A 14,124-nucleotide genomic window follows, 5' to 3' on the forward strand; every position below is an offset into this window, starting at 1 on the left:
GCCTTATCATAGGCTTACCTATAGGTACAACTTCCTGAGGAGGGTTTACTTCCTCTTTAAGGGACAATATCCTCCCTAGCTAATTGGAGTATTTTAGATTGTTGTTATGAGAGGTGAGAGGATTAATTGCCAGAAACATGGCACGGGTTCATTTCTTAAAGAAAAAAAACAATTAGCTACAAAATTGGTCTTTCACAGGGCAAAAAAAAAAAAATAAAATAAATGCATATCCTCTTGATAGCTACACTTGTTTGACTGAAAAAGACCTACATAGACCTTAAAAAGGTGCTATACTGTTATATCTAAATGTACTGGCTGCAATACCATGTTTTATATACAGAGACTTAACATTTAGCACCAAATTAATGTCTCTTGGAGACACATAGAAAGTGTGGAAGTGGCTGAAGATGTCATTGTGGTCCTATGGCTATTGTAGAGGCCTATCTTTAAATGTTTCTTTGGCAATATGGATGCATCAGAGATCCAAGAGGTTTGTGATGATATGGGTCATTAAAATATATCCTATAATTACAGTATGTGCAACTCTAATCTAGACAAAAAAATAGGTCACTGTTTTCCAACAAACAGAAATTAAAGTAGAACTATGGGCAAACCTTTTTTAAATGTTATTTTGGATAGAGCAAGCCAGGGTTCTAACCCCTCACTCCTGTCAGATTTATTTTGGCAATCTGTGTCCCATTGTGGAGATTTTCCTTCACTTCCTGTCCCATAACAAACAGGAAGTAAGAGAGGAAATCCCTGCAAATTAAGGGAATTCCTTGGGGACCCCCAGGTCACAGCAACTAGACCCCATTGAAAAATTTCCCCCCTATTAATTTTCTGGGGGCAGTGGTGGCTGGTGCATTGGGGCGCAGGGGCGCCGCCCCCCTATCCATGCATCCGGCCCCCTAATCTACATGCGGGGCGCTGGACGCATGGAGTTCAATGGGGCTTTTTTTTTTTAACTATGTGATTAGAACCAGAGGCTCTCACAGGCTAAAAAAAGGTGGGTCCGGGGCCCTGAGCCCACCCAGTGGTGTGACAATAGCGAATGAAAATTTGCTATTGTCGGGGGGCATGGCCAGCAGCCGGAGGACATGGACGCTCTGCTCTGAGCTCCGGCATACCAGGATCTAAGCAGTGACACCGAGCGACCTGAGAGAGGGGTTATCTCATCCCCAGAGACAGCGGAGGATAGCCCGAACACACCCGACCCACATGGCGAAAAGGAAAACCACAGAATGGCTCCGCAAACTTACTGATTTTTTCAGTACAACGGCTCCACAAGTACACGAGATGGCGCAGGCTCCTCTGCACGCTCTCACAGGCAGACAGCAGCGGCTGCTGCAGCACAGCAGACCGGGCAGGGACATCAAGCAACTGCTCAAGATTCAGAAGATTGTACAGGGGCTTCCTTATTCCACAGTCCTCTGAAACAGAGGAGGAAACTCAACCTCAGTAATAACCAAGTAAGTGTGCCCTCACCCATCACAATTACCACACCAGAAGTTAACCATTTTAGTGAACAACTGGACCTGCCTGTCCTCTCCTCTCCTCTCCTCTCCTCTCCTCTCTCTCCTCTGTCTCACTGTGGTCCGGGGGGAATGGTGTGTGACCTGGTGTGGTCCTGGAAGGGGGGGTATGGTGCGGTCAGTCTGCTAAACCCCCCCGGCCCATGGAGCACCAGCCGCCACTGTCTGGGGGATAACCCAAAATGTGGGATTTCTTTTACATTCACTTTCAATGATAATGGTAGACAGGACAAATACAGAGGGTAAATCTAATTAGCGGGGTAATTAGTGGGGGCACAGACAGCAATAAAAACTGTCAGTTGTTCTAATTTCTCTCCACTCTATCCAAAACCAAAAAAATAAAGTTTTGCCTTTAATTATGCTTTGGGAACACTCATAAAAACAAGGAAATGTAAACGTTAGGATGCATGAAGGGAGCAGAGTGTACCGGATAAGTAGTTCACTTTGTATCCAGACATTGCTGTTATACACCAGTCCAATTCACTTGCTTTTATCTGTAATTCTGGGTCACATAAGGTAGCAATGCTGAAATACCTTGTTTGCCTATATCACAGAGGATTTTCGTAGTCACCAATCACATTTAAAAATGTCTTGGAAATTTTAAAGTGACTGAACCACTTAGATCTCTACAAAGTATTTGCTCCTTGTCCCAATTGGTTTTATAAACAGACCTCTTTTTACCCACAGACCCCATTTGCCCCCTGAGAGATCCAGCATCAAATCAAAACTCTACACTCTCCAAAATGGAGCCTACAGTAAATATAATTTTTTTCTGCTACTTTTTTAAATTACTATTTTATGTCCAGTGCCTGCTGTCCAAAGAACCCAGTCCCGCTGTGTAAAGTTCAACCTCTTTACAATCTTGTTTAGGTTTTCCAAACCTACAATATTTAAAGAATTTGTATCATTCAGACAGACATTTGCAATTCACGCTGTTTGGTAAATCATACAGTCAGATTGTAATGTGTGTTGTAATAAGCAGATCAAGGAATTGCATCATCAGTTTTTGTGAAACACTACTTTACATTAACAGCAATGCTAACATGACATCCAAAAGAGAAACTTCAAAATTGAGAAGAAATAAAAATCTGGTATGAGAAATTGTATATGTAGCACCCTATTAGGTAGGTGCTAGGAAAAAGCATCTATGTGGCCCTGTCTGCATATCAGGGGGGCCTGATCATTTAGTTTAGTGACTGTCACATGTTTCCAGGTGTGATCTGTTGTGTTTAGGGAGTCTCCCCACTGTTTCCAATGAGGGATCTTATTGGACAGTGGAGGAAACCTGGCCAATAGCACACCAGGGCTTATAGCTGTCTCAGTGGGCGGAGTTGCCGCAATGCACCCTGGGATGAGGTATAAGTCTGAGGGGAGCATGTGACAGGGCATTTTTGGTGGGAAGCAGAGTCCCAGGAGGAGGCTGACAGCTGTCTCTCCTGTCAGAGCAAGAGAGGGTGTCCTGGGCGGTCGGCCTAGAGGACCGGAGGTTGAGCTGGGCTGCAGGAAGGATCCAGAGTGCTGTGGACCGAGTGGAGCTGCTGGGCAGAAATTTCCAGGAAAAACCGTGTTGTGAGTACTCGAAACTGCCCAGGGGTCTGCCTGAAAGAGGGGGCCACTCCAGAAGGTCAAAGGGATCCAGGAGCCAGCTTACCAGTAGTTGTCATTGAGAAAGGGGGTGCCAGTGTCTAAGCCCTGAAGAGTAGAGAGAGAAAAGAGGGCGCCGGTGTGGGCCCTGATGTGTTCAGCAGTGCAGCAGTGTATTCAAATAGCTGCCTCAGCAGGAGTGCTTAGGGAAAGCTTTAAAGAGGACTTCGCTAATGTGAAAGCAGTCTCAAGTCAAGTCAGTGTTAACCGGCATTCGGCCAGCGTTAACCAGCGTCAAGTCAGCGTTAACAGTATTGTTCGAGTGTCCCCGCTTAAAGAGCCTAGTTTAGTTTAATGAGTATCCCACTCATCCCTTCTCCTATCCAAGTTACCAAATAATTACAAAAAACCCAAAGATACCGGACTGGTCATTGTCTCAGTGCTCACACTTGGAGAAACATGCACAAAGGTACTTTTGTTGCACCCAGTGACCCAGGGGGACCCATATCCAGCAAAACGGCTGGGAATTGTTCTACATATATGTGAATTTTCATGAGAAGGCAACTGTTAATAGAACTGTTGGTAAATATGATTTTGCTTTCTGTTTGTAACTGATTATCTGGATTTACATAGCTTTTTGTTCACTCCTTATGAAAACAGAAAGCTTACGGAAATCAATATTTGTGCATCTAGGATATATTTTGATATGCTATCCAAGAGACTTGTAGACATGTATGATGTGTCCGGCAACTTTTCCATCTTAACAATCTGAAAGGTCTCTTAACCACTTAAGCCCCGGAAGATTTTACCCCCTTCCTGACCAGGGGGTATTTTGCGATTCGGCACTGCGTGACTTTAACGGACAATTGTGCGGCCGTGCGACGCTGTACCTAAACGAGTTTGACGTCCTTTTTTACCACAAATAGAGCTTTCTTTTGGTGGTATTTGATCACCTGCGATTTTTTGATCATGCGCTGTAATCAAAAAAAGAGCGACAATTTTGCAAAAATAAAAAATATTTTTCACATTTTATTATATGAAATTCCCCCCAAAAAAATTAAAAAAAAAACTTTTAAATACATAAAGGGAATCAACTCGGTAAAGGAGGAGAGCATATTTAAAAGCAGAAAAACTACCACAAGAGGACACAGTTTTAAATTAGAGGGGCAAAGGTTTAAAAGTAATATGAGGAAGTATTACTTTATTGAGAGAGTAGTGGATGCATGGAATAACCTTCCTGCAGAAGTGGTAGCTGCAAATACAGTGAAGGAGTTTAAGCATGCATGGGATAGGCATAAGGCTATCCTTCATATAAGATAGGGCCAGGGACTATCCATAGGATTCAGATATATTGGGCAGACTAGATGGGCCAAATGGTTCTTATCTGCCGACACATTCTATGTTTCTATGTTCTAAATTTTTTAAAATTTTTGGCCAATTTGTTTTCTGCTACCTATGTTTGGTAAAAAAAAATCACAATAAGCGTATTTTGATTAGTTTGCGCAAAAGTTATTGCGTTTACTAACTAAGGGAAAGATTTTTGTCATTTTTGTTGTTTTTTTTTAACGAGTAATGGCGGCGATCTGCGATTTTTTTTGCGGTACTGCGACATTGCGACGGACAGATCGGACCCTTGACTGCCATTTTTGACACTTTTGTCAGCATGTGACGCAAAGTTGAGATGTCAGTAGTAAGTGAGGTAGAGTTCAGATAACAGTAGTAAGTAGGGTGGAGTTCAGATGTCTATAGTAAGTGAGGCGGAGTTCAGAGGTCAGTAGTAAGTGAGGTAGAGTTCAAAGGTCAGTAGTAAGTGAAGTTCAGGGGTGAGTAGTATGTGAGGAGGAATTCAGGGGTCAGTAGTAAATGAGGCGGAATTCAGGGGTCAATAGTAAGTGAGGCAGAGTTCAAGGGCCAGTAGTAAGTGAGGCAGAGTTCAGAGGACAGTAGTAAGTGAAATGGAGTTCAGGGGTCAGTAGGCGGAGTTTGGATGTCAGTAGTAAGTGAGGCAGAGTGAGAGGCTTCACCATAGAAGAGATGCTGTTTCCAGGTGCACACACAAGAACGAGCCGAACAGATGTGGGCAAACATAAACATGTGCATCTGTCACCAAGGCGCCAAACAGCCTATTTAATTGGAGCTAGAGAACTGGCTAATTACTGTTTGGTCTACAGCATTCTGTATATGATCCTGTGTTCCTGATTCCTGTGTTTGACCGTCTTGCTCCCGACCATTCCTGACTGCTAATTGTCCTGAACCCTGGCTTCACCCGTATTCTGTCTCTGTCTGCTGCATCTGTTCAATCCTCCAGCCATTGCTGACTCTGCCTGTGACCCGACTACTCTGCTGTCTGCGGTAAATACCTGATCTGTCCATCCGTTACTGACCCAGCTCACCTGACGCTGCTTCAACTCCTCCAGCCTGCTACAGCTTGTTCAGTCCAGCTCACCATCTGTCAGGACCCGGACTTGAACCTGAGACCTCCTAGTGTCTGGCACTGACTCTACTCACTGAGCTACCTGGAATGCTGGACAGCTCCCCGGACAAATCCTTGAATGATCCTGCTGTGAATCCTTATTGCCTTGAACCTTGAACCCTTTGCTCCTCCCATGAACTTCCTGTTATAAGCCATGTCTTTGCACTTCCTGGTCGCCAGAATATTGTGCCTTCAACAGCCGATATCTAGCTTGTCTCTCCTGCTGCCGTCTGTATCTTTGCTACCATCCGTTATCGACACTTGGCTTGTTCCTCGACTACTCTTCTGTTTGATCCCAACCTGCAACTACTGGTTACCGACCTTTGGCTACTCCTTGACTACGCTTCAGCTTAATCCCTATCAGCTACTGGACTCTGACTTGCTCACATCCTGGTGGGACGATCTTGAGAACCGCGACCTGGTGCTAACACGCAGCAAAATCCATCTCCCCCTTCAGGAGCGCTGGTGAAGACCGGTTAGTACTTAGACTCCGCACCTCAGGTGAGCCTGCATCATCTGCCTGGGTGACCTGTCAGTGTTCCTATCCTGCTGGTTCCTGTGTGAACTGCAACTGCTATAGCTACTGGTCTTCGAGCCTGACCCCGGATCATGACACCTTCTTCAGGCACCTGCTTCCTGCTGTGCATTTAAAGTCTGTCATCAGCCAAGCCTAGCCAGTCTGCCTGCTTCCAGCTATCCTTCTGGCACGTCTGCCTGCTGTCTCATCTGCCTGCTGTCAGCTACTCCTGGCTTCCTTCCCGTGGTTTTCTGACTACTACCTGCACAGACCACTGGACTGATCATAGGTGCTCCTACTCCGCCATGCTCCAGCGGCTACTGTTTCACCATCAGTTTCCCTCGAGCCTAAGCCGTGCGAGAGGCCTTCCTCTGCACGTCAGACTCACCAACCAGGTACGTGACAGTACCAAACAGCCATGACTGAGCCTGCAGGAGGACCCTCTCCCTTGCATGAGGTCTGCCAGTATCTTGCAGATCTCACACGATCAGTCAAGACCCTGCAGGAGGGATATGCTCACCAGAGGGAACATGTGCAATCCCTGTCTTCATCTGCAACCCCTGCTGCTTCTGCCTCCACTTCCATTACAGCAGCTGCTCAAACAGAGACCAGTGTTAGCTCTGCAGAAGTAATGTCACCTCCTGAGCCTCGAGTGCCAGCACCTAAAAGGTTCTCTGGAGACCGGACTAAGTTCAGAGCATTTCGCAATGCATGTCAGCTCTACTTTACACTACAACCACCGACTTTCTCACTAGAAACTACGAACATGGGGTTCATCATATCGTTGCTCCAGGGTGAACCCCACACCTGGGCCCATCGTCTGTTGGAAGAAAAGAACGGACAGCTGAACACTATGTTTTCCTTCTTCAAGGCTATCTCCCAATTGTATGGTGATCCGCAAAAACTTCTACTGCCGAATCTGCTCTGTATGCACTCCAGCAAGGCTGAAGGGAAGTCGAGGACTATGTCACTGATTTCAGGCGCTGGAGTGCAGACACCTCTTGGAATTATGCAGCTCTGCAACATCAATTCCGTCTGGGGCTATCAGAAGGTCTTAAAGATGAACTAGCTCATGTAGGTGTACCAAGTTCTTTGGAAAACTTAATCACGCTTTCAATCCAGATCGATCATCTCCTATGCGAATGCAAGTTGGAAGGATCAGCATTATCATCCTGACCTGTATGGATGATGCCCAAAGTTCCAGTTCCAGCCTATCCAACATCTGTCAATCTGTCTCTTCCTGCACTAAAAGCAGCAGATTCCATGCAGCTGCGTCCATCACTTTCTCAAAAGGACCGCTTACGCCGTCAACAGAACAATCTCTGCCTCTACTGTGGAGAAGCCAGCCAAAATGTGCGCAGTTGTCCAGCTAAACTGCGTAAGTGTCCACACGGCTTTGTCAGCCAGCTCGGCTCATATTGTTCTTCCTGTCTCCTTACAGCTTCCAGGAAGAATTGTGTTGGTAACGGCGATTATTGTGATGAATGAAAAGTAATTCAGTGCTGCTAAATCACAACAGTGTCCATTAAGTGAATATGAAGAAAGTGCTTCTGTGCTCCACTTGCTTGGGTTAAAGTGCCAGTGCTCCCCCTGTGGTTCCCTACTTACCACAAGTCGCTATAAAACAGGTAGTGAGTATATAATAATCCTCTGATGTATCCACAGCTCCTTGGAGACACAATCTTTTAAATGCCAATTGGTGGGAGAGATCCTTTAACTACCTCAATACTGGGCACTTAAACCCCCTTCCTTCCCAGACCAATTTTCAGCTTTTAGCGCTGTTGCATTTTGAATGACAATTGCGCGGTCATGCAACACTGTACCTAAACCAAATTTGTGTCATTTTTCCCCCACAAATAGAGCTTTCTTTTGGTGGTATTTGATCACCACCAGGTTTTTTCCTTTTTGGTGCACAAATAAAAAAAGACGGAAAAGTTTGGAAAAAAAAAAAAAAGTTTTTTTGTCTAGGTTATAAAATTTTGTAAATAGATAAGTTTTTTCCTGCACTGATGAGCACTGATGACGCCACACTGACAGGCACTGATGAGGAGACACTGATGGGGTGGCACTGATGGGGTGTCACTGATATGCAGCACTGATGGGCACTGATATGTGGCACTGATAGATGGCACTGATAGGCAGCGCTGATGGGCACTGATAGGCAGCACTGATGGGCACTGATCGGCGGCACTGATGGGTGGCACAGATCGGCACTAAAGGGGCGGCACTGATCGGCACTGATGAGCGGAACTGATGGGCACTGATAGGCAGCACTGGTGGGCAATAATGGGCACTGGTGGGCAGCACTGATAGATGGCAATAATGGGCACTGGTGGGCAGCACTGATAGAGAGGGCACCACTGGCAGGCTCTCTGAGCCCTGTTTGCCATCCCTGGTGGCCATGGTGGGCATCCCTGGTGGTCATGGGTGGGCATCCCTGGTGGCTCTATTGGCACCCCCCCTCCCAGGGCTGCACTGGTAATCAATGTTCTGATTACCAGCACAGACCCCCCCTGTGATCAGTGAGTAATTAGAAATACTCACTGATCCCCCCGGCTGCAGTACCGATCCTCTCTTCTTCTCCTCACTGACAGGATCTGTCAGGAGGAGAAGAGACCGAAGCCGTTACAATGGCTGTGTTTACATTACATGACGGCTGTGATTGGACACAGCCGTCATGTGATCAGGAGGGCCAATCACAGGGCCCTCCTGCCGCATCTTGTTGCTCTGTGTCCGAGGGACACAGGCACATCGAGATTGCGCAGCTGCGCGTGCCCGCGGCGGCGCAATCTCGCTCCTTCTGAAGGACGTTCCGGAACGTATATGTACAGTTGCCGGGTGGGAGGTGGTTAAATAGACATCCTTGAATCCAGAGTGCCCTCATGAAAATAGAATGCCATCCATAGTGAAGTATGTTAAGGTAAATGCGTTTATTAAGTAAAGAAACCTAGTTACAATATTAAAATCGTGAAAAGACAGAGCACGGCGCGGTGGTTAGCTGCTCTCGCAGCGTGCGCTCCGCTGGCCGGAAGTGACGACGTTCGTGACCAGGTACGCTCAGCCAATCGCTAGACGCATTTCGCCTTCCTATCAGGGAGTCATCTGTAGCTCCACTTCCGGCCGGCGGAGCGCACGCTGCAAGAGCAGCTAACCACCACGCCGTGCTCTGTCTTTACACAATATCATAGTGGATCGGCTGTCTAAGATGGCCCATTTCCTACACCTGAGGGGTACAGAATCTGCTGTGGAGACTGCCTGAGTATTTGTAAAGGAGATCCATGGGGTGCTCGTAGACATTGTCTCAGACCAAGGGGTTCAATTCACATCAAGATTCTGGAGAGCACTATGTGAAGCCCTAAAGATCAAACTTTCCCTGACCTCTGCGTACCATCCACAGTCTAACAGGAGGGGAAGGATTGGGAAACAAGAATTTCGGGCACAATGGTTTTTTTAAAAAAGACCAGATCAGACCCATAAATGGTCTACGCTATAGTATATCCCAATACATAAGATTTGGAACAATGATTTACATACAACTTGAAGTACTTAACACTTGATAGTCATATAATTCTCGAAACTATTCACTCACTATCAGACGAAAACCGCCGGCGGACACCCAAATAATAAAGTGTCGGTCAGCGGGATCAACTGAGAGTGTAAATCAGCTTTCGCCATACAGTATTTGACCTTTGCTCGACATGTTTCGCTTTCTTTGGAGAAAAGCTTCATCTGGAGCATATCATTTCATTTGTCTGTACAATAAATAGTCAGGCACAAATCTCAATTCCATAGAAGATTTTTTAACGAAGAGGACTGTTGTGCGTTTTTGGAAAGCTCAATATTTTGGCACCTATATGATTACATAGTAGTGAGGGTAATCACTCCATGTTTAATATCTGGAAAGGACGAGAGCCTAATATATGTAGCATGTCCCTTATAGTTATATGAAAGCCCGTGCCGCGCTGTTCCAAACTTGCACACAGTCCTCACCGGATGGGGAACCGCCGCCATTAGGTCTAACAGGCAAATTGAACGAAACAATCAGACCCTAAAGCAATACATCTGCTGCTTCACGTTATTTGTTCAGGACGATTGGGTGTCACTCCTGCCACTAGCGGAGTTCACTTATAACAACTCTTGCCATGCAGCCACCAAGCAGTCTCTATTCTTCGTGAATTATGGCTTCCATCCCACCTGCCTGCCTGATCTTGTACCTGAGTCCTCAGTTCCAGCTGTCCAAAGCACCTTGGACTTCTTCAGTCGCAACAATAAGCTATTACAGGAGGCTGTGACCAAAGCACAGGAGGATAACAAGAGAGCGTTTGATAAGAGGGGAAGGGGGGCTGATCCTGCAACCAGGAGACCAGGTGGGGCTAGCCACGAAAAACCTGAAACTGGCATGTCCTTCAAAGAAGCTAGCACCTAAATTCGTAGATCCGTTCCCGGAGAGAAGGAAAATTAACAATGTTTCCTATGAACTATCATTGCCAGAATCTTTTAGGATACATCTAGTGTTCCATGTGTCCTTGTTAAAGCCTTCAGTGCCAGATCCTTTTCTAGATCGTGAAGATCCTTTTCTAGATCGTGAATCCGGACCACCTGAACCTGTAATCATCAATGGGGATGAGGAGTTTGAGGTTGAGGCAATTGTGGACTGCAGGAAGAGAAGGGGTCAAGTGCAATACCTGATTAAATGGAAGTGCAATACCCGATCAAATGCAAGAAGAAAAATCATGGGAGCCTGAGTATAATGTACATGTTTTGGACCTGGTTCGCACTTTTTTCCGCAATCATCCACAGAAGAAGAGCCAACTGGGCATCCGGAGGCTGCCCATAAGGAGGGGGCAATGTCAGGAGAGGCTTCGCCATAGTACAGCGGCTGTTTCCAGGCACACAACATATGCGCATGCCCCAACCAAGAACGAGCCAAACAGATATGGGCAAACATGCGATCGCGCATTCGGAAGTGCGCACCTGTCACCAAACAGTCTATTTTTTTTATAATGAAAGTTTATTTAATTTTCAGAAATACAGAGTGAAAAATATGCAACAAGAATCACAAAGAAGTAGAAACATAAATTCCACATCTGATGTACATATTTAAAGTAATCCACCAACTACAGGACTACAGGATGCACATTACACACGTAAAAGTCAAGCGTATATCAGACATCAAATGCACCCGGGCTCTCTCCACCCATCCCCACACCATCATCAGCATGGGTGTGGGTGACTAGGCGGGGGTAAACCAAGGAACGATAAGAGTCCCCATCATACATACACACCTGATTTGGCCCATTGTGTACAACTTGTGTATAATGGGCAGATGTGGCCTAAATAGAGCATCAGTAACATGAGGAAAGGAAAGGGTAGTGGGGGAAGGAAAACTGACCTTCAGGAAAAAAGAATACAGGGAAGATAACAATCAATTTAACAACTAATGCTGGGTACGGCTATAGGGTAATCAGGAAGCAATTACGTACACATCTGTTGTAGAGTATAGGTATCACAATTAGTTAGTAGGTATTTCCAAGGAATAATACATCCAGCCTGACCAAGTGTCTCTAAATTTGTCTTGTTGGTCTTTGACCATGTGTATCCACCTCTCCGCCTCCATGATAGCATCAACCTCCCTTTTCCACTCCAGCAACTTGGGACAGACTGATATATTTTCCAGTATTTAGGGATCAGGGATTTGGCTGTGTTTAGTAAGTATGGAGTGGCACTCCTCTTATATACTTTAGTTGATGAAGGGGCCCAGTGGAAAAGGAAATGTAAGGGGGAGAACCTTATGAGATGAAGAGTCGTTTTCTGGATCCATCGGGTGATTGACTCCCAAAAGGCCCTAATCATGGGACATATCCACCATATGTGAAAAAGTGTGCCCCGCTGGTTGCACCCTCTCCAGCAGCAATCATCGGCTGATGGAAACATCTGGGCTAGGCAGAATGAGGCCTTGTACCATCTAGAAAGAAATGTATATGATGTTTCTCGAGTACGTGAGCTAATGAAGGAAGTGTGTGTGAATTTGATCACCCTTTGTATCTGTAAAAGACTGAAATTTTGACCTATCTCTCTCTCCCAATCTCAAATATAATAGGGGACGGATTTGGTTTGTGAGCTAAGCACAAGTTTGTACATTTGTGACGAAAAGAGTTTGGATTCTGGGAGATCAATGCATAGGGATTCAAAGGAGGTAAGTGTATTGAGTGGTCATAGTCAGGGTTGAAATTTACTAAGAAAGTATGTTAGTTGGCGATGTATCCAGGATGCAAATGGCATAATTACGTATGAAGCCTGTAGCATGGAAAGGGGAGAAAAAATGCCTTGGGGGCATATTTGGCACATGCAACTTTCCCGTCAGAGCAAAAGGAGCCAAAGAATTCTGGCTCTTCTCCGGGTGGAAACCAGGGATAGCCTCCAAGAGGTGCCAATGGGGATGTTTGGGGAGCATATTGGCCTGAAGCATTCAATCTGTCCCATATTGACAAAGATGCTCCAGTCATTGGGGACATCAAGTCTGAAAGATCTCTAGAGGCTGATGGAATCCAACGGGCGTCTGCAAGGTTACTATGCGCCAGCGTTTTTTCCTGCGGAACGCATAATTTATTCGATAAGTAGTGACACCAATTCAAAATACGAACCATTGCCATGTTTTTTTTAGTAAAAAGCTATGTCAAGGAGTCAAACACCCAGGGCCGCTGATAGGGGGGGACCACCAGCCCTCTTGTAGGGGGCCCGAGCAGACAGGGGGGCCCACTCAGAGAGGGGGATTAGTGATGGACAACAAATATAGAAATATTCCTCCAGCACCTGAATCTGATCTGTTCCTCTCCCTGCTATCAGCTTTTATCTGTTGAGAAAGAGACAGTCGTCCCTCACTAATCCCCTCCCTTTTGTGGGCCCCCCCTCTCAGCACTTATCTCTGCTAGGGTTGAGCGGACACCTAGATGTCCGTGTTCGACGGGTTCGGCCGAACTTTAAAAAAAAGTCCGGGTCCGTGTCCCGGACTTTTACCGAACTTTTCCCGGACACCGAACCCCATTGAAGTCAATGGGGACCCGAACTTTAAGGCACTAAAATGGCTCTAAAACACCAAAGGAAAGGGCTAGAGTGCTGCAAATGGCAGCAAAACGTAATTAAGAGCATGGCAAGTGCTCTGCAAACAAATGTGGATAGGGAAATAACTTAAAACAACAAAAAAAAACAGAAAAATAAAACAATGTTCTTCTTCATCTCTGAAGGACGAGGCCCATATGGAGTAGGAGGGAGGTTGAGGTGGTGGTGGATGTGGCGGTGACATAGGCGTGCGCACAGGGTGTGCTGGGTGTGCCTGGGCACACCCTAATCACCTAGGGCACATAGCATTGCCAGTGAGGAGATGGGAAAGATCTCCCTGGGACCTGCTCTGCTCTATTTCTCCTTGCCTACAGGTACATGGCCCCGATACATTACTCTCCCTGCTGGCAAACACATGCATGTGTATTTCAACTTTGGGGTGCACACCTTAATGCAATAGGCTGCGCACACCTATGGGCGGTGTAGGTGGAAGCGGCGGTGGAGGAGGACCAGGGCCGGATTAACAGCATCATGGGCTTGGTGCTGAGGATTTTGAAGGGCCTTAGGGCCGTGCCTTGCCATGCACCCAGAGGAGGAAGGGTGCAGCCATGCATGCCTAATTCAACATGGGATGCTGTCTCTGAAGCCCATAAACACATCCATGCATCGCCAACTGTCCCTCCTTGTCCGGCCTTCACGCTGTGTGGGGAGGTTCTGAGGGTGCTGCCTGGGGAAGCGAGCATAGAAGCCAGACTTCTGTGTTTACAAGTGACAGAAGAGCGGTAACAGTGAATATGGCCAACCCGGGGCCTATATAAAAGGTAGGGGCCTGGAGCTGCAGCTCCAATAGCCCCTACATTAATCTGGCCCTGAGGAGGAGGACGAGGTAGCCAACACTGCTTCTTTTCACAAATTTTAAATGAGGGTACACCCCAAAAGAGTGAGAAAGAGCAAAAATG

The sequence above is a fragment of the Pelophylax lessonae genome (assembly GCF_965119305.1).
Source record: "Pelophylax lessonae genome assembly, chromosome: 1".
Classification (NCBI taxonomy): domain Eukaryota; kingdom Metazoa; phylum Chordata; class Amphibia; order Anura; family Ranidae; genus Pelophylax; species Pelophylax lessonae.